The sequence below is a fragment of the Gnatocerus cornutus genome, chromosome 8 (genome assembly GCF_029298725.1).
Source record: "Gnatocerus cornutus isolate USDA-ARS CGAHR chromosome 8, icGnaCorn1.1, whole genome shotgun sequence".
NCBI lineage: Eukaryota > Metazoa > Arthropoda > Insecta > Coleoptera > Tenebrionidae > Gnatocerus > Gnatocerus cornutus.
In genome coordinates, this window is record NC_142240.1 from 69299 (window position 1) to 90966 (window position 21668).

Sequence of the window (21668 nt, forward strand, 5' to 3'; positions counted from 1 at the left end):
AAAATTTCAACATTTTTATTGTTTTAGAAAAGACAGAGAAAACAGACAAGGAGGGGGTGTGGCCATTCTCATCAGGAAGAACATCCAGCACCACCCACTCAACAACACAGCCGCCAATGAAAACGTGGAACAAACCGGAATCGTGGTCTCCACGAAGAGCGGTAAACTCGCGTTGTTCGCGGTTTACTCGCCGCCAGGAGCACCAATCGACGAAGAGGAACTCGACGAAATCTTCAAAAGGAGGGAACCGACGATCGCAATGGGCGACTTCAACGCCAAACACATCGTCTGGAACAGCAAAATCACCAACACGCAAGGAAGAAAACTTTTAAGGTACGTAGAAAATCGAACACTCACCGTTATTTCCACAGATGAGCCGACAAGATACCCGCCTGGAAACTGTGGACAGCCGGACATCCTGGACATCGGAATCATCAAGGACATCAACAAAAGGTTCAAGCTGGAAGTGGAAGACGAGCTCAGTTCCGATCACAACCCGATCGTGCTGACGCTGGACGGAAGCCGAAAGCGAGAACCAAGGATCATCGAGAAGGTCAACTGGAACAAGTACGAAGAAAACTTCACCATCGAAGAAATCGACATCAACAACGGAGAAGAACTAGAAGAAGCAACGAAGAAACTTGAAGGAGCCATTCAATCAGCGATGGAAAAATCCAAAACGAGTAAGATTCAATATGAAATACCAGAGAAAGTTCGCGACGAGATCAAAGAGATCGTCAAGAAAAAAAGAAAAGCTAAAAAAGTGTTTCAGAGAACCCTCGCACCACAGGACAAGAGCGAACTCAACAGATGGAACCACGAACTCAGCCGGATTCTCAGGGAAGAAGAAAACCGGAAGTGGGAAAGAAAAATGGAAGAACTTAACGAAGAAGATCATCCACCATGGAGAATGGCAAGAGCACTGAGGAAGAAAAGAGAAGAAATCCCCCCCCTCGAAACGGAAACCGGAACGGCGTACGAAGACAGGGAGAAGGCAGAAGTTTTCGCGGAGAAGATGGAAGAACAATTCACCAACAACCCCTCACAGGACAGGAACTTCGAGATGGAAACCGACCAGAACGTCCAGCATCACCTCCAGGTACCAGAAGGGTACAGGATGGATGAAGCAACCGAAGAAGAAATCGAAAGAATCATCAAGGACCTCAACCCGAAGAAAGCTCCGGGAAAGGACGGAATCACCAACACGGCAATCCAAAAATTGCCACAGGTAGGTAAACAAGCACTACTGAAAATAACCAATGCAATTTTAGGTCTCCGGAAGTTCCCGGAAGCATGGAAGGAAGCAAGAATCATCATGATCCACAAACCAGGAAAGAAGAAGAAGGACCCCGCCAGCTACCGACCCATCAGTCTGCTCTCCAGTCTGAGCAAGGTAGCCGAACGAGTCATCCAAAGAAGAATTCTCGAAGTAATTGAAGAAAGAAAAATCATCCCGGAAGAACAACACGGATTCAGAAGAAGACACGGAACCATCCACCAAACAACAAGGATCACAGACTTCATCATCCAAGGATTCAACGTCTCAAAAGTGACAACAGGAGTCTTTTTGGACATCGAAAAGGCCTTCGACAGAGTCTGGCACCAAGGACTCGTCCGGAAACTTATCGATTTCCGGATCCCGTTGGCCTACGGTAAGTTAATCCACTCGTACCTTACTAATCGCTGTTTTCAGGTCAAAGTCAACGAAGAGGAATCCACCAAGAAGTGGAGCAAAGCAGGAGTCCCTCAGGGTTCTGTCCTAGGGCCGCTCCTGTATTTGCTCTACACCGCGGACGTTCCAACGACGGATGACACCGTCATCGCTACGTTCGCGGACGACACGGCCATCCTGGCCCAAGGAAGACACACCGCAGGACTCGCCAAGAAGATCAACACCCACCTGGAGGAAATCGAAAAATGGACAGAAAAATGGAAGATCAAAGTCAACGGGAAGAAGAGCAACGGAATCATCTTCACGAAGAGACCAAAGAAGCACAAACCAATAAGAAGCATCAAGTTCAGCGAAGAAGACATCCCATGGAAGACGGAAGTCAAGTACCTTGGAATCACCATGGACCAAAAACTTGACTTCCAGAAGCACATCAACGAAGCGGAAATCAAGGCGAAAAGGATCAACCAGGAACTCTACCCACTCCTCAACCGGAGGAGTAAGGTAAGTATTGAAAACAAAATACGTATTTACACTTCTGTTATTAGGCCCACCATGACGTACGGAGCACCAACCTGGAACCAAGCAGACGAAAGAAGAAAGAAGAAACTCCAAATCGTGCAGAACAGGACCCTGAGGAACGCCATCGACGCCCCATGGTTCATGACCAACGAACAAATCCACAACGACCTGAAGATTCCACCCATTGAAGATGTCATCCAGAAGATCGCCAGGAGGCACTTCGAGAAGGCAGCAGAACATGACAACCCAACAATTCGGAAGCAAACAGAGGAAACCACCACGAGAAGATTCAAGAGGCCAAGACTCGCAATGGAAGAAGAATAGAAGAAAGAAGAAGAAGAAGAAGAAAAGGTCCCACACTGGAAACACAAGACCCACCGAAGAAGAAAGAAGAAAAACCACCGAAACAATAGGCCACCGAAGAAAACAAGAAGAAAGAAGAAAACCACCGAAGAAAAGGATCCATGACTGTGGAAGAACACGAAGATCGTGAGACCACGAAAAAGTAACCACAGACCAAATGATGATGTGCGGCGTTTTAGATCGAGTATACTCGTCGTAACGTGCACGTCGTGTCTGTCTCGTTTTCTGTTTTTAAACGTTTTTTTAACTCGACGACTAGAAGAGAATGCCACCCAAGACCAGCGGTAAGGCGGCCAAGAAGGCCGGAAAAGCTCAAAAGAACATCTCGAAGAGCGACAAGAAAAAGAAGCGCAGGAGGAAGGAGAGTTACGCCATCTACATTTACAAGGTGTTGAAGCAGGTCCATCCCGATACCGGTATCTCCAGCAAGGCTATGTCTATCATGAACAGTTTCGTGAACGACATCTTCGAACGTATAGCTGCTGAAGCCAGTCGCCTCGCTCATTACAACAAACGTTCGACCATAACCAGCAGGGAGATCCAGACGGCGGTGCGTCTTCTTTTGCCCGGTGAATTGGCGAAGCACGCCGTTTCTGAAGGAACCAAGGCCGTCACCAAATACACCAGTTCAAAATAAATCCTCCTCGAGCAGCTTGGAAGTTGGTTGGAAAAAAAAGAAAAAAAATCGGTTCTTTTCAGAACCACAAATTCAACTCGAACGAATTAAAAATTTTCGTCTTCATACTATATAAGTTCCTGAGAGAAAATATAAATAGTGAAAAATATATTTAAAAAAAGTTTGACATCAGAAATGTTAATAAAAAAAAGAAAAGAGTAGAGACAACGGCACGCGGTGTTCCCAAGCGGTCACCCATCCAAGTACTGACCGCGCCCGACGTTGCTTGACTTCGGTGATCGGACGAGAACCGGTAGTTTTCAACGTGGTATGGTCGTTGCCTGGTAAAATTTTCCAAGATGGTACGTTGACGATTTTTTGTGATTGTTCGATCGTTTGGATGTGACATTTTTCGATGGTACACATGTCAGAAAATGTACAAGATTTAAAAGAAGAAAAAAAAAAAAATTTTTTTTTGCGAGTCGTTTTTTAGTTTTTTTTTGCGACAAAATGACGAAAAAAAAAAACTCGTATGAGGCGTTAAATTAAATTGTTCGTTTGACGATCTCAACGAGTCACTTGCGATTAACGTAATTTAAAATTTGAGAACTTACTTACTCACTTGCTTGCTTAGATGGAAATAGCACCCACTTGAAGTAAACGCCGACACGGACCGGAGATGAATAAACTCCGAACGGACGGGGTTAATTCATGAACTGACCGTAGTACGGTCGAAGGTTCGCCGCCGCCGCTACCTGCTTTCTTTCTTAGAACTGATAACAGAGTTGGTTTCTTTGTCTGTTCATTCATCGAAATTCCCACCACTCTGGCCGGGCCGGGCGGGGTGGGTGTGTGTTGTTTCATGATTTGTTCTCTTCTCGATTTATTCTTTTTCCGACGTCGTTCGATTCATAGAGATGTTTTCGTCGAAAGTGTGGTCGCGTTTACATTGCATTAAAATTTAATTTGTTCCAGTGCGACGATGAAACAAGAAAAAAGTTTCAAGTAAGTACGCACGCACGCACACCTACATATTTCATTTTTTAAATCTTTCGACGTTCGTAGTTTCTGCTCGAAATGTCGACTAATAGTAGGGAATGTTTTGTTGATTTGTTTGTTTTTCGTTTTTGAGAAGAACAAATGAAAATTTCGTTGGATTTCTGTCGACCGACGACCGACTGAAAATCCGCCGACATCGACGTAGTTTTATTTAGAGTGTCTGAAAAATGCAAACAATGCAAGATTTCCGTATTTTTGTTGGTTTGTGGTGTTTGGGGAGTTTTTTTTATGATTATAAAATGGTTTCGTCGAGAAAAATTGCTTCTTTCGCAATGAATTGGCAAGAAAAATTAAAAAACTCGTCCGTTCCCGTCGCTGGATGTTCGACGGTGGTCCGTCTGATTTTCCCTTTATTTTCGTAAAATTGACGAGAATTTCGCCGTCAAAACTGTTTTCGGTGATGTTTCGATGATGGGATTTCGTCGTGTGAGGTAATTTTTGAGGAAAAAATGTCGATTTTGCGAAAAAAGTCGTTCGAAAAGTCCGTTCGTCGTACAAATTCGTTTCTCATGGTCGAGTCCGAAATTGACATCGTTTTTTTTCCGACCTGTTCGTCAAGATCGTTTTCAAAAATCAACTCCTACGAAAGGCGAAGGTTTTATCTTCGTTCTTGAAAAAATTCGACCTTCTCGGACGTCATCTTCGACCGTTTGTGAATTTTTTTCCTACACTCTGCAGGTTCGTCGGTCGTCGCTCCGATCCGTGCTGCGTCTCTTTGCGAGGCGATTTTCGAAAAGATCGCACGTACTTTTCGACCGATTCGTTCGTGAAACTTGTAGAGGATGCTTCCAAGTTTGTCTGGTCGAAAGCGGAACTTTCCTGTTATTCGTGGAAAACGCGTAACGTCGGCGTCGAACTTGGATGTCATCTCCTTGTTTCGGAGGGTCTTTGTTCGAGTCGACGTTCGATCGGTCCTTGTTCGCTTTTGGAGGTCGGCTGGTCGTCCGGGAAAACTTGAGGTTATTCAGGAGGCCATCGCCGACCGAATCGCTCATGTTCCCGCACCCGGAGGCGGTGATCTTCGCGTAAAGAGAACGATGCCATCACGCGAAAGCTGTATTCGAGGCCCACTGAATTTTCTAACTCGACGAGAAGGCTTTCGTTTAGTCCGCGGTCCGCGCGTTTTCGAACGCGCCAACACTTTGACTTTGGCGCCCAATTCGTTCTGTAAAGTTCATTCGTTCTTTCACCGAAGAATAAGCCTACCTATAATAAAAAGAAAAAAACGCGCGCGCGATAGACGAAAATATGGCCGACGTAGAAAATCAAGCAGCTTCGACGGTCGCCGGTGCCACTTCCGGCTCCTCACCGGTGAAGAAGGAGAAGAAGCCCAAAAATCCGAGAAGCAAACCTTCTCATCCGCCCACTTCGGAGATGGTCACCAACGCCATCAAAGGCTTGAAGGAACGCGGCGGTTCTTCGTTGCAGGCGATCAAGAAATATGTCGCGGCCAACTACAAAGTCGACGCGGAAAAATTTGCGCCTTTCATCAAGAAGTACCTTAAGGGCGCCGTCGCATCCGGTTCGTTGGTCCAAACCAAAGGAAAAGGAGCTTCCGGTTCGTTCAAGTTGGCTTCTGCCGTCACCGGTGCAGCTAAGGCTCCGTCCGCCACGAAAAAGAGATCTGCCGCTGCGACCGCGTCGTCATCGGCGAAATCCAAGAAGACGGGCGTTGCTAAACGTTCCGTCGCGTCAGCGCCGACGTCCGCCGAAAAAGGATCCGCCTCAAAAGCCGGTAAGAAGGCCGCCCCCGCCGCTTCGGCCAAGTCTAAGAAAACTGCCGCCGAAAAGAAGAGCGTCGCCGTATCGAAGGCTAGAAAGGCTGCGTCCGCTCCCGAAAAGAAAGCCAGCGCCGCCTCCAGATCGCCCGTCAAACCCAAGACGCCATCGAAAGCGAAGAAATCCAACAAGGCCGGTCCAACCAAGAAACCGAAAGCGCCGAAACCGAAAACGGCCAAAGCCGTCACCGCCAAAGCGAAAAAAACCGCTTCACCCAAGAGAAAGAAGTGAAAAGTCGACGACGATGATTTAATTTTTTCAACGACGACGACGTCCTGGTGGTTTCGGGAACGTGCTCCGATCGTATATATCGACGTAGGGGCACCATCGATACAAATAAATGGCCCTTTTCAGGGCCACAATTATTTTCAAGAAACGAACGAAAGATTCGCTTGGACAATGCACATTCTGTTGAGGAGATACATACTTTCATTTGATTTTCTTGTCTATTCATTTGACTGTCGAAACAGTGTTATTACAAAGAATGATAAACTTTATTATATAATAATGTTTCAAATAGTCTCAGTCAAAAGAAAATTTAATGTGAAAGAAAAAAGCAAAAGTTTATCGTTTTATGTAAGTACGAATTTTGTGAATAAATCACATAACCTAACTTTTTTTTTTTTTTTTTTTTTTTTTCAATCTCAAAAAGTTGCATGCGCGAACGATAAATTTTCAATTCGTTGGAAAATAATTGTGGTTCTGAAAAGAACCGATTTTTTTTTTCTTCTTTTAACACCTTCGAAGATGAAGAATTTGTTAATTCTAGATGGTCGGATCGGATGGATGGATGGAGGAAATTTAAGCCCTCTCGCCACGAATGCGTCTCGCCAATTGGATGTCTTTCGGCATGATGGTGACACGTTTGGCGTGGATGGCGCACAAGTTGGTGTCTTCGAAGAGGCCGACGAGATAAGCCTCGCTGGCTTCTTGAAGTGCCATCACGGCCGAACTTTGGAAACGGAGATCGGTCTTGAAATCTTGGGCGATCTCTCGGACGAGACGTTGGAAAGGCAGCTTGCGGATCAAAAGTTCAGTGCTCTTTTGATAACGACGAATCTCACGAAGGGCGACCGTACCGGGCCTGTAACGGTGAGGTTTCTTGACACCTCCGGTGGCGGGAGCGCTTTTTCTGGCCGCCTTCGTGGCCAACTGTTTTCTAGGTGCCTTGCCACCGGTAGATTTACGAGCCGTCTGTTTAGTTCTCGCCATCTCGGATATCGGATGAATCAAATGAAAAGAATTAACGTAGGTAGTAGCTTGCTTGCTTCGACCGAACGACCGACCGTACGTACGAACGTTCGAAAGTCAACTGAAAATTTTCGTCGCGCCAACGGCCGTTTTATAAACTCGATGAGTCATACGGCGACGCCATTGGTGGATTCGTTTTTAACGCGAGGTGGAGCTGCCGTAACTTATAAATAGTCCCGCGGAATGAAATTTTGACGTTAGTTCCATAACGAACTTGGTCGAAGCTACGTCGTTTTGTACGAAGAATTTCCTAATTTTATCAAGATGACCGGTCGTGGTAAAGGTGGCAAAGGATTGGGAAAAGGTGGCGCCAAACGTCATCGCAAAGTTCTACGCGATAACATCCAAGGTATAACGAAACCGGCGATCAGAAGATTGGCTCGTCGTGGTGGTGTGAAACGTATTTCCGGTCTCATCTACGAAGAAACCAGAGGTGTGTTGAAGGTCTTCCTCGAGAACGTCATCCGTGACGCCGTAACTTACACCGAACACGCAAAACGTAAGACCGTCACCGCCATGGACGTCGTCTACGCCCTGAAACGTCAAGGTCGTACCCTTTACGGTTTCGGCGGTTAATTTTATCATTTTATGACGTGTATCCGCATCCTCAGAGGAATAACAACAAACCCCCCGCAGGCAAGCAAACAAACAAACAAAAAAAAACGGTTCTTTTCAGAACCACAAAATAAATCAAACGAATTAAATATGTTGCTCAATTGTGTGTTTGTCTTCAAATCGAAATGAAAATCGTACGGAGTGAGTGATCATTTTAATTTGTGATCCAGGCGGCGACTTTGACAATTTTGACAGCAGTTTTAGGTTAGAATGACCATCGTTAAAAGAACGTTTTTGCCACGAAGAGTATATTTGAGGTTATGTCCAATATGGGGTAGAGTTACTCTCCTCAGACGTGACTTGAAACAAAATCTCATAGCAAATAAAACGATTGATTGTAGTATTACGGCTCACCGCTGACGACTGCTGCTGCAAGAAATTATCGAGACGGAGAGCACGTATAGGCGACCGGTGTGTGTGTGTGTGTATGTTCTTAACAGATTAATGTGCGAAATGTGAAGAAATTTACGACGAATCGGAATGTTTCTTGAATTAGATAATCAATAAATTATTATAGATAGAGTTGTCGAGTTCGTGCTTTAGTCGGGCATTGAATTTTTCTAAAAATTACGATGAAAAGTCGTAAAAATCATCGTTCTTGGTTGAATGTAATCGAAAATCTTCCGTTCAGTCTACGCTCGTATAATGAATTAATTGATCGGTTTAACTTTAAAATATCTAAAAGACTTTTTAACATGATTCTCATAGGTTGTTGTATTTTGGCGAAAAAATCAATTCGTTCGAGTTGAATTTTTGGCCCTGAGAAGGGCCGATGTGAAGATGGTTTTTATAAAAGTTTTTGTTTTTCGTTCGAGATGACGGCGGCGAAGAATTAAATTTAAGGCTTCTTTTCGGTCTTCTTGGGCAACAACACCGCCTGGATGTTGGGCAAGACACCGCCTTGGGCGATGGTAACGCCGGAAAGGAGCTTGTTTAACTCCTCGTCGTTCCTTATAGCCAATTGAAGATGTCTCGGAATGATACGGGTTTTCTTGTTATCTCTGGCGGCGTTTCCTGCCAATTCGAGAACTTCGGCGGCTAGATATTCCATTACGGCCGCCAAATAAACGGGAGCACCTGCACCCACTCTTTCGGCGTAGTTTCCTTTACGCAGAAGACGATGAATTCTGCCGACGGGAAACTGAAGTCCGGCACGACTGGAACGAGACTTCGCCTTTCCCTTCACTTTACCTCCTTTTCCTCTTCCGGACATGTTGTTATACGATATAAACAGCAAAACACCTACTGCGACTGACACGAAGCGCACTGACAAACGTACGGCTTGAAATAAATGCCGAACGCGGCTCTTCAAATACATTTATTTCTAGGTTTTTGGGTTTTTACATCGAGTTCTTAAGATATACATTCTATTTGGCTGCTGGTGAGGCTTTTGGCCTTTTCAGCAACCGAACGCGGCGAAGGCTAGAAATTTATATGGTCGGTACAGCGCCATCTCGTTAGGGCAATGGTCGAACGACGAACTAAGGCGGAGCGCCTGTTTGTCGCTCGCTCGTTATAAATAGAGGGATTTTAGGTGTGCGGCGTTTTAGATCGAGTATACTCGTCGTAACGTGCACGTCGTGTCTGTCTCGTTTTCTGTTTTTAAACGTTTTTTTAACTCGACGACTAGAAGAGAATGCCACCCAAGACCAGCGGTAAGGCGGCCAAGAAGGCCGGAAAAGCTCAAAAGAACATCTCGAAGAGCGACAAGAAAAAGAAGCGCAGGAGGAAGGAGAGTTACGCCATCTACATTTACAAGGTGTTGAAGCAGGTCCATCCCGATACCGGTATCTCCAGCAAGGCTATGTCTATCATGAACAGTTTCGTGAACGACATCTTCGAACGTATAGCTGCTGAAGCCAGTCGCCTCGCTCATTACAACAAACGTTCGACCATAACCAGCAGGGAGATCCAGACGGCGGTGCGTCTTCTTTTGCCCGGTGAATTGGCGAAGCACGCCGTTTCTGAAGGAACCAAGGCCGTCACCAAATACACCAGTTCAAAATAAATCCTCCTCGAGCAGCTTGGAAGTTGGTTGGAAAAAAAAGAAAAAAAATCGGTTCTTTTCAGAACCACAAATTCAACTCGAACGAATTAAAAATTTTCGTCTTCATACTATATAAGTTCCTGAGAGAAAATATAAATAGTGAAAAATATATTTAAAAAAAGTTTGACATCAGAAATGTTAATAAAAAAAGAAAAGAGTAGAGACAACGGCACGCGGTGTTCCCAAGCGGTCACCCATCCAAGTACTGACCGCGCCCGACGTTGCTTGACTTCGGTGATCGGACGAGAACCGGTAGTTTTCAACGTGGTATGGTCGTTGCCTGGTAAAATTTTCCAAGATGGTACGTTGACGATTTTTTGTGATTGTTCGATCGTTTGGATGTGACATTTTTCGATGGTACACATGTCAGAAAATGTACAAGATTTAAAAGAAGAAAAAAAAAAAAATTTTTTTTTGCGAGTCGTTTTTTAGTTTTTTTTTGCGACAAAATGACGAAAAAAAAAAACTCGTATGAGGCGTTAAATTAAATTGTTCGTTTGACGATCTCAACGAGTCACTTGCGATTAACGTAATTTAAAATTTGAGAACTTACTTACTCACTTGCTTGCTTAGATGGAAATAGCACCCACTTGAAGTAAACGCCGACACGGACCGGAGATGAATAAACTCCGAACGGACGGGGTTAATTCATGAACTGACCGTAGTACGGTCGAAGGTTCGCCGCCGCCGCTACCTGCTTTCTTTCTTAGAACTGATAACAGAGTTGGTTTCTTTGTCTGTTCATTCATCGAAATTCCCACCACTCTGGCCGGGCCGGGCGGGGTGGGTGTGTGTTGTTTCATGATTTGTTCTCTTCTCGATTTATTCTTTTTCCGACGTCGTTCGATTCATAGAGATGTTTTCGTCGAAAGTGTGGTCGCGTTTACATTGCATTAAAATTTAATTTGTTCCAGTGCGACGATGAAACAAGAAAAAAGTTTCAAGTAAGTACGCACGCACGCACACCTACATATTTCATTTTTTAAATCTTTCGACGTTCGTAGTTTCTGCTCGAAATGTCGACTAATAGTAGGGAATGTTTTGTTGATTTGTTTGTTTTTCGTTTTTGAGAAGAACAAATGAAAATTTCGTTGGATTTCTGTCGACCGACGACCGACTGAAAATCCGCCGACATCGACGTAGTTTTATTTAGAGTGTCTGAAAAATGCAAACAATGCAAGATTTCCGTATTTTTGTTGGTTTGTGGTGTTTGGGGAGTTTTTTTTATGATTATAAAATGGTTTCGTCGAGAAAAATTGCTTCTTTCGCAATGAATTGGCAAGAAAAATTAAAAAACTCGTCCGTTCCCGTCGCTGGATGTTCGACGGTGGTCCGTCTGATTTTCCCTTTATTTTCGTAAAATTGACGAGAATTTCGCCGTCAAAACTGTTTTCGGTGATGTTTCGATGATGGGATTTCGTCGTGTGAGGTAATTTTTGAGGAAAAAATGTCGATTTTGCGAAAAAAGTCGTTCGAAAAGTCCGTTCGTCGTACAAATTCGTTTCTCATGGTCGAGTCCGAAATTGACATCGTTTTTTTTCCGACCTGTTCGTCAAGATCGTTTTCAAAAATCAACTCCTACGAAAGGCGAAGGTTTTATCTTCGTTCTTGAAAAAATTCGACCTTCTCGGACGTCATCTTCGACCGTTTGTGAATTTTTTTCCTACACTCTGCAGGTTCGTCGGTCGTCGCTCCGATCCGTGCTGCGTCTCTTTGCGAGGCGATTTTCGAAAAGATCGCACGTACTTTTCGACCGATTCGTTCGTGAAACTTGTAGAGGATGCTTCCAAGTTTGTCTGGTCGAAAGCGGAACTTTCCTGTTATTCGTGGAAAACGCGTAACGTCGGCGTCGAACTTGGATGTCATCTCCTTGTTTCGGAGGGTCTTTGTTCGAGTCGACGTTCGATCGGTCCTTGTTCGCTTTTGGAGGTCGGCTGGTCGTCCGGGAAAACTTGAGGTTATTCAGGAGGCCATCGCCGACCGAATCGCTCATGTTCCCGCACCCGGAGGCGGTGATCTTCGCGTAAAGAGAACGATGCCATCACGCGAAAGCTGTATTCGAGGCCCACTGAATTTTCTAACTCGACGAGAAGGCTTTCGTTTAGTCCGCGGTCCGCGCGTTTTCGAACGCGCCAACACTTTGACTTTGGCGCCCAATTCGTTCTGTAAAGTTCATTCGTTCTTTCACCGAAGAATAAGCCTACCTATAATAAAAAGAAAAAAACGCGCGCGCGATAGACGAAAATATGGCCGACGTAGAAAATCAAGCAGCTTCGACGGTCGCCGGTGCCACTTCCGGCTCCTCACCGGTGAAGAAGGAGAAGAAGCCCAAAAATCCGAGAAGCAAACCTTCTCATCCGCCCACTTCGGAGATGGTCACCAACGCCATCAAAGGCTTGAAGGAACGCGGCGGTTCTTCGTTGCAGGCGATCAAGAAATATGTCGCGGCCAACTACAAAGTCGACGCGGAAAAATTTGCGCCTTTCATCAAGAAGTACCTTAAGGGCGCCGTCGCATCCGGTTCGTTGGTCCAAACCAAAGGAAAAGGAGCTTCCGGTTCGTTCAAGTTGGCTTCTGCCGTCACCGGTGCAGCTAAGGCTCCGTCCGCCACGAAAAAGAGATCTGCCGCTGCGACCGCGTCGTCATCGGCGAAATCCAAGAAGACGGGCGTTGCTAAACGTTCCGTCGCGTCAGCGCCGACGTCCGCCGAAAAAGGATCCGCCTCAAAAGCCGGTAAGAAGGCCGCCCCCGCCGCTTCGGCCAAGTCTAAGAAAACTGCCGCCGAAAAGAAGAGCGTCGCCGTATCGAAGGCTAGAAAGGCTGCGTCCGCTCCCGAAAAGAAAGCCAGCGCCGCCTCCAGATCGCCCGTCAAACCCAAGACGCCATCGAAAGCGAAGAAATCCAACAAGGCCGGTCCAACCAAGAAACCGAAAGCGCCGAAACCGAAAACGGCCAAAGCCGTCACCGCCAAAGCGAAAAAAACCGCTTCACCCAAGAGAAAGAAGTGAAAAGTCGACGACGATGATTTAATTTTTTCAACGACGACGACGTCCTGGTGGTTTCGGGAACGTGCTCCGATCGTATATATCGACGTAGGGGCACCATCGATACAAATAAATGGCCCTTTTCAGGGCCACAATTATTTTCAAGAAACGAACGAAAGATTCGCTTGGACAATGCACATTCTGTTGAGGAGATACATACTTTCATTTGATTTTCTTGTCTATTCATTTGACTGTCGAAACAGTGTTATTACAAAGAATGATAAACTTTATTATATAATAATGTTTCAAATAGTCTCAGTTAAAAGAAAATTTAATGTGAAAGAAAAAAGCAAAAGTTTATCGTTTTATGTAAGTACGAATTTTGTGAATAAATCACATAACCTAACTTTTTTTTTTTTTTTTTTTCAATCTCAAAAAGTTGCATGCGCGAACGATAAATTTTCAATTCGTTGGAAAATAATTGTGGTTCTGAAAAGAACCGATTTTTTTTTTCTTCTTTTAACACCTTCGAAGATGAAGAATTTGTTAATTCTAGATGGTCGGATCGGATGGATGGATGGAGGAAATTTAAGCCCTCTCGCCACGAATGCGTCTCGCCAATTGGATGTCTTTCGGCATGATGGTGACACGTTTGGCGTGGATGGCGCACAAGTTGGTGTCTTCGAAGAGGCCGACGAGATAAGCCTCGCTGGCTTCTTGAAGTGCCATCACGGCCGAACTTTGGAAACGGAGATCGGTCTTGAAATCTTGGGCGATCTCTCGGACGAGACGTTGGAAAGGCAGCTTGCGGATCAAAAGTTCAGTGCTCTTTTGATAACGACGAATCTCACGAAGGGCGACCGTACCGGGCCTGTAACGGTGAGGTTTCTTGACACCTCCGGTGGCGGGAGCGCTTTTTCTGGCCGCCTTCGTGGCCAACTGTTTTCTAGGTGCCTTGCCACCGGTAGATTTACGAGCCGTCTGTTTAGTTCTCGCCATCTCGGATATCGGATGAAAAAAAAAAAATGTGCGATTAAGTTTTTCGGGCGGCTTGCGTCCATATAACTTATCGGGCATTTTTGTGTGGTCTTACCTGTGACTAGACCGGGTGGGACCCGAAGATCCCTGACTGAGAGGAGGAATACTAGCGCAGCATTCGCCTAATCTCTAGAGGAAAACCTCTCAAAAACCTCTAGAACGCTAGGCGGCCGCCGGGGATTGAACCCGGGACCTCCCGAATGCGAGTCTGGGCCGCCCAACCCAGAGCCAGTTCGCTCGGTGATATCGGATGAATCAAATGAAAAGAATTAACGTAGGTAGTAGCTTGCTTGCTTCGACCGAACGACCGACCGTACGTACGAACGTTCGAAAGTCAACTGAAAATTTTCGTCGCGCCAACGGCCGTTTTATAAACTCGATGAGTCATACGGCGACGCCATTGGTGGATTCGTTTTTAACGCGAGGTGGAGCTGCCGTAACTTATAAATAGTCCCGCGGAATGAAATTTTGACGTTAGTTCCATAACGAACTTGGTCGAAGCTACGTCGTTTTGTACGAAGAATTTCCTAATTTTATCAAGATGACCGGTCGTGGTAAAGGTGGCAAAGGATTGGGAAAAGGTGGCGCCAAACGTCATCGCAAAGTTCTACGCGATAACATCCAAGGTATAACGAAACCGGCGATCAGAAGATTGGCTCGTCGTGGTGGTGTGAAACGTATTTCCGGTCTCATCTACGAAGAAACCAGAGGTGTGTTGAAGGTCTTCCTCGAGAACGTCATCCGTGACGCCGTAACTTACACCGAACACGCAAAACGTAAGACCGTCACCGCCATGGACGTCGTCTACGCCCTGAAACGTCAAGGTCGTACCCTTTACGGTTTCGGCGGTTAATTTTATCATTTTATGACGTGTATCCGCATCCTCAGAGGAATAACAACAAACCCCCCGCAGGCAAGCAAACAAACAAACAAAAAAAAACGGTTCTTTTCAGAACCACAAAATAAATCAAACGAATTAAATATGTTGCTCAATTGTGTGTTTGTCTTCAAATCGAAATGAAAATCGTACGGAGTGAGTGATCATTTTAATTTGTGATCCAGGCGGCGACTTTGACAATTTTGACAGCAGTTTTAGGTTAGAATGACCATCGTTAAAAGAACGTTTTTGCCACGAAGAGTATATTTGAGGTTATGTCCAATATGGGGTAGAGTTACTCTCCTCAGACGTGACTTGAAACAAAATCTCATAGCAAATAAAACGATTGATTGTAGTATTACGGCTCACCGCTGACGACTGCTGCTGCAAGAAATTATCGAGACGGAGAGCACGTATAGGCGACCGGTGTGTGTGTGTGTGTATGTTCTTAACAGATTAATGTGCGAAATGTGAAGAAATTTACGACGAATCGGAATGTTTCTTGAATTAGATAATCAATAAATTATTATAGATAGAGTTGTCGAGTTCGTGCTTTAGTCGGGCATTGAATTTTTCTAAAAATTACGATGAAAAGTCGTAAAAATCATCTTTCTTGGTTGAATGTAATCGAAAATCTTCCGTTCAGTCTACGCTCGTATAATGAATTAATTGATCGGTTTAACTTTAAAATATCTAAAAGACTTTTTAACATGATTCTCATAGGTTGTTGTATTTTGGCGAAAAAATCAATTCGTTCGAGTTGAATTTTTGGCCCTGAGAAGGGCCGATGTGAAGATGGTTTTTATAAAAGTTTTTGTTTTTCGTTCGAGATGACGGCGGCGAAGAATTAAATTTAAGGCTTCTTTTCGGTCTTCTTGGGCAACAACACCGCCTGGATGTTGGGCAAGACACCGCCTTGGGCGATGGTAACGCCGGAAAGGAGCTTGTTTAACTCCTCGTCGTTCCTTATAGCCAATTGAAGATGTCTCGGAATGATACGGGTTTTCTTGTTATCTCTGGCGGCGTTTCCTGCCAATTCGAGAACTTCGGCGGCTAGATATTCCATTACGGCCGCCAAATAAACGGGAGCACCTGCACCCACTCTTTCGGCGTAGTTTCCTTTACGCAGAAGACGATGAATTCTGCCGACGGGAAACTGAAGTCCGGCACGACTGGAACGAGACTTCGCCTTTCCCTTCACTTTACCTCCTTTTCCTCTTCCGGACATGTTGTTATACGATATAAACAGCAAAACACCTACTGCGACTGACACACTCTGAGTCCAGCATCGGAACGAGTAGGGTCACGCCTTCTTGTTTCCTTCAGCGATCCAGAACTTCCATTCGAGGCATTCGCAGCGAAACAAATCGTGCTTTTCAGCGCATAACCAGTGCTTTTCAGCGCAAACAAATCGTGCTTTTCAGCACCACAAAGACGTGCTTTTCAGCGCATCGCAAATCATTAATGAGATAAAAGCTCAATTAATAAAAAATTCCTGACTTCCCAAAGTCCCGACACATGAAAATAAAATTCATGTTGGGTGACTCCGCCCACCCGTCACAAATTAATTTTCGCCCAATTTGAGACACGAATTAAAATTCGCATCGCACCTGGACAGAAGAAAATTCCACGAAGTCCGCCCAATCCCGAAGATGGCTGGGACGCTGTCCCTCGAAGAAACGGTGGCGAAAGCCGTCGCGGACTTGGGGGAAAAATTGCGAGCCGAACTGCTTGAGTCGCTGGTGAACGGAGTCTTTTCAGACATCCGTCGCGACCTCATCGATGCGGTTCTCCAGGCACGACCGCAATCCCCCGCTGTCCTTCCTCCACCAACGGACGAAGAAAAAGCGGAGAAGAAGAAGAAGAAATCGAAGAAATCGAAGAAACCGAAGAAGCAGGCACCCGAACCGATGGAAACGGCTGGCCAATCAGCAACGGCTGAGACAGCTGTTCCATCGACGTCCGCTGACGTCTCGACGCCGCTATTCCCCGAAAAGACCTCTGAGGAGGTGTTAGTAGGCGGCGGCGTCCCTGAGGCCGACGCGTCAATGGAACTGGTTTTCTCCTTTTCGGAGGAATCGGAACCTGAAGAGGAACAATTCACGACCGTTCTAAGCCGAAAGGCCAAAAAACGAAGAGTGGTTGTTTCCGAGAGCGAGGAGGACGACGAACGCGAGGCGCAATTGTCGACGAAGGCCCTTTCGAGGAACTTCAAGTCGGCTAAAAAGCCCCAAAAGGTCGTCCCCGAATCTCGCGACCAAAACACGACTTCGGATCGTCTGGAGAAAATCCCACCGGTGATTCTCCACAGGGACGAAATAACGAAGTCGTGGAATGAGGTCTCCACACTTCTTCGGAGTCACACCATCAGCTACACCAAGGCAAAAGCGGTCGTGGGTGGAATAAGAATCCAGCCAAGTACTGTCAACGATTTCCGTCGCATGACGAAATTGTTCGACGTGGAAAAGCTGCCTTTCCACTCCTTTTCGCTGAAAAGCGAAAAACCGTTGAAAGTCGTCCTACGTGGAGTCTCGTCAATGGCTGACATAAAGTCGGTCGAACAAGAGCTCCTGGGGCGCGGATTCGCCGTGGGCAAATGCTCACGCATGATGGCGAATAAAAAACCGCTGGACATGGTCGTAGTCGAGGTTCCACGTGAACATCGGCACATTTACGACCTAACGACGGTTCAAGGCCTCCAGGTGACGACAGAGCCGCTGAAGAAGCGCCGGTCTAACGGCCAGTGCTTCCGTTGCCAGCAGTGGGGTCACTCACAGCGCGGCTGTCACGCTACCACCAGGTGCGTGAAATGCGCTGGACCCCATGTCTCTCGAGATTGCGATGGCAAAAACCCAAAGAAATGTGCGAATTGCGGAGGTTTGCACCCGGCTAATTTTAGGGGCTGTCCCAAGCATCCCAATGCGGGATCGGACAAACCCCAAGTCGCCACTCCCACCGTGGCGGCGCCAAAGAAGCCGGTACCAGCAAGGGGCATCCCCGAAGCGTCGAAACCAAAAGTGGAGACCGGGAAACCCGCTAAATCTGCTGCAAAGCAGGTTAAAAGCGGAACTCCAGGTCCACTCAAGGTGACGCCGCCCCCGAAGGCTCACAAGGGACAGTCCTCTGCCACAGACTCCAACTCCATGGAGATAGTGGCGCGGACAATTGGCGAGATGTGGAGCGACTTCGCAGCCACTAAACCAAGTCCCGACAGGTTAACGCGCTTTAAAAAGCAGACAGACCAGCTGATGGAAATTTTAAGCCAGGCATTGCATGGTTAGAAAAATTAAGCCGGAGTCACTGCAGGTGGTCGTTTGGAATGCCAACGGCCTCCGACACAAGCGCAACGACCTAGAGCGTTTCGCAACGGATGTCCAGGCGGATATTCTTTTAATTTCGGAGACACATCTGCGACCAGCAGATAATCCAAAATTGAGAAATTTCGTCCTGTACAGAAATGACAGACAAAACGGCGGAGGTGGAGGAACCGCTGTTTACGTCAAAAATTCGATCGATCACAATGAGATTGCGACTCCGCAACTGGAACGATTGGAGGTGACTGGCATCGCCGTACACACAGCAAACGCTGGTACGCTGAAATTGTACGCCGCCTATGCACCACCCTCTCGACTCCTGGAGTCTGATCTGGAGGAGATCTTCGACAATGACGGCGGCGCTACCGTATTGGCTGGGGACCTGAATGCCAAGCATCCCACTTGGAACAGTCGGGTCACAAATGTCAAAGGACGGTTGCTGCACAGATTTGTCGATCAGCGGGACATGGTAGTTCTTGGACCGGAGGAGCCGACCCATTTCGGGCATGTCGGCCGACCTGACGTCCTAGACATCGCAGTCCTGAAAGATGTCGTCCACCAGACGAGAATCCAAGTGATCGGCGGCGAGTTGGACTCGGATCATGACCCGGTGATTCTTCACCTGGGGCGTGAAGACGAGATGGACCCGCCGGCAGAATACGACAAAGTTAACTGGCAACTTTTCAAGGAGTCATTAGCTACCAGAGTCGGTCCAGTGCCGCGGATTTGGGTGAAGGAGGATATCGATCTAGCTATCGAAAACCTCGAGAGCCGCGTCCGAGAGGCGAAAACTGACGCTACGACCACGGTGTCTCTAAGAACACGTCGTGACGGCCTACCGCCAGACATTCGAGACCTAGTGCGAGATCGAAACCGAGCTAGAAGGCGGTACCGCCGCACCCTAGCTCCAGTAGATCGAGCCGATGTGAATCGTTTGTGTGCGGAAGTCAGACGGAGACTTCAGGAGTACCGTAACAGTAAATGGTGCCAAAAACTCGAAGAGTTGACCACGGAGGACTGTTCATTGTGGAGAATGACCAAAGTCCTTCGAAATCAGCGCAAGCCGCTTCCTCCAATTCACGGTGAAGACGGAGTCGTCTACACAGATGAGGAGAAAGCTGAGGCTTTTGCGCTAAATCTTGAACGACAATGCAGCCCCAATTGGGAGCATGCAGACCCTGACTTTGTCGAACTGATCGAAAGATGCGTCGAAAGACGTCTCAACCAAGTGCGCGCTCCTGAGATTCGACCAGTTTCTCCAGCAGAAGTACGGTCGATGATCAAAAAACTGAAAGTCAGAAAGGCCCCAGGTCCTGATGGCATCAGCAACAAGATGGTACGACAATTTCCTGATCTCGCGGTCATGCATCTTGTCGCCATCTACAACGGAATGCTGCGATTAGTACATTTCCCCGAGAAATGGAAAATCGCCGACGTGATCTTTCTCCCGAAGGGGGGCGGAGCTCAACAGTTTCCACAAAATTATCGCCCAATCAGTCTACTTCCCTGCATGGGGAAAATGGCGGAGAAGGTGATATTGTGGAGACTAAAGGACTTCGAACGAGAACACGACATCATCCCACCGGAGCAATTCGGATTCAGGGATGGACATTCTACCACCGACCAAGTGCTGCGAGTAGTGGAACATGTCACAGACAGTTTCAATCGAAAACGGCACACTGGCGCGGTGTTCTTGGATGTGGCAAAAGCATTCGACAAAGTGTGGCACGAGGGGCTTCTCCACAAGCTACTCGACGCCGGCTTTCCGATCGGTTTGGTGCAAATCATCCGATCATACCTGGAAAACAGGAAATTCCGAGCGAAGATTGGAACAACGAGATCGACAATGAAAGACATCACTTCTGGGGTACCTCAGGGGTCCATACTTTCGCCGTTCTTGTTTGCCATCTTCATGTCAGACGTCCCGAAGCCAGTAGACGCCGATTCCACAACGGCACTCTACGCTGACGACACAGCAGTCTTGGTTCGAAGCGGTTCCGCTGAGACCGTGACTCGCAAACTCCAAGAAAACCTTGACAGGTTGGAGGAGTGGTTCACTCGCTGGAGAATTGAAGTTAACGCTGCCAAAAGCAGCGCGGTACTCTTCACCAAAAAGCGAACCAGGGACAACAGAGTAATAGACCCAGATGGCGAAGTCTTCATGTTCGATACCCCAATCCCATGGAGATCCGAAGCCAAATATCTGGGTGTTACTCTGGATCGAGGAATGACCTGCAAAACTCACACCACTGGTGTGAGGAACAAGGCTTATGGCATCATCTCGCAGATTTATTCCATGATTGGGCGACGCAGTCGTCTCTCGATTGGCAATAAACTCTTGATGTATAAGACCATCGTCCGACCGGTAATGATGTACGCGTCCCCAGCTTGGGGTCACGCTGCAGCGACGCACATCAGACGCCTCCAGAGGGTTCAGAACAAGTTCCTTCGCATTGCACTCAACGCACCATGGTTCGTTCGCAACACCCAGCTTCATGAAGAAGCAAAAATGCCGTCTCTTAAAGACTTTATGCTGGCAACAGCAGAAAAGTACTTCCAAAGAGCGGCTCAACATCGAAACCCACTCGTTCGCGTAGCCGTGGACTACGACGAACAAACTCATCACAAGCACAAGCGCCCGAAAATGGCGCTTGTGAGGTAAGGTACTCTGTATCTCAGGCCGAACAAGTTCGGCACAAATCAGTTTTGGTTTAATATTAATTCATTTGTATGTTTCAGACAATCAAGCAGACGGAAGAGTTCATGGCACGTCCCAACACTCTGCAAGCAACAAGTTGCTCCAAGGCGACTGACACGAAGCGCACTGACAAACGTACGGCTTGAAATAAATGCCGAACGCGGCGAAGGCTAGAAATTTATATGGTCGGTACAGCGCCATCTCGTTAGGGCAATGGTCGAACGACGAACTAAGGCGGAGCGCCTGTTTGTCGCTCGCTCGTTATAAATAGAGGGATTTTAGGTGTGCGGCGTTTTAGATCGAGTATACTCGTCGTAACGTGCACGTCGTGTCTGTCTCGTTTTCTGTTTTTAAACGTTTTTTTAACTCGACGACTAGAAGAGAATGCCACCCAAGACCAGCGGTAAGGCGGCCAAGAAGGCCGGAAAAGCTCAAAAGAACATCTCGAAGAGCGACAAGAAAAAGAAGCGCAGGAGGAAGGAGAGTTACGCCATCTACATTTACAAGGTGTTGAAGCAGGTCCATCCCGATACCGGTATCTCCAGCAAGGCTATGTCTATCATGAACAGTTTCGTGAACGACATCTTCGAACGTATAGCTGCTGAAGCCAGTCGCCTCGCTCATTACAACAAACGTTCGACCATAACCAGCAGGGAGATCCAGACGGCGGTGCGTCTTCTTTTGCCCGGTGAATTGGCGAAGCACGCCGTTTCTGAAGGAACCAAGGCCGTCACCAAATACACCAGTTCAAAATAAATCCTCCTCGAGCAGCTTGGAAGTTGGTTGGAAAAAAAAGAAAAAAAATCGGTTCTTTTCAGAACCACAAATTCAACTCG

General features: G+C 46.8%; 2 non-coding genes across 2 annotated transcripts; both read right to left on the reverse strand.

The window, feature by feature from the left end:
• Positions 1-3392: 3392 nt before the first annotated feature.
• On the reverse strand, positions 3393-3512 carry LOC148169248 (5S ribosomal RNA). Its single transcript, XR_015770681.1, has one exon. It is a non-coding gene; the product is annotated as a 5S ribosomal RNA (ribosomal RNA).
• Positions 3513-10082: 6570 nt separating this feature from the next.
• Positions 10083-10202, reverse strand: LOC148169249 (5S ribosomal RNA). The gene has a single exon (XR_015770682.1). It is a non-coding gene; the product is annotated as a 5S ribosomal RNA (ribosomal RNA).
• Between the last annotated feature and the right edge of the window lie 11466 nt (positions 10203-21668).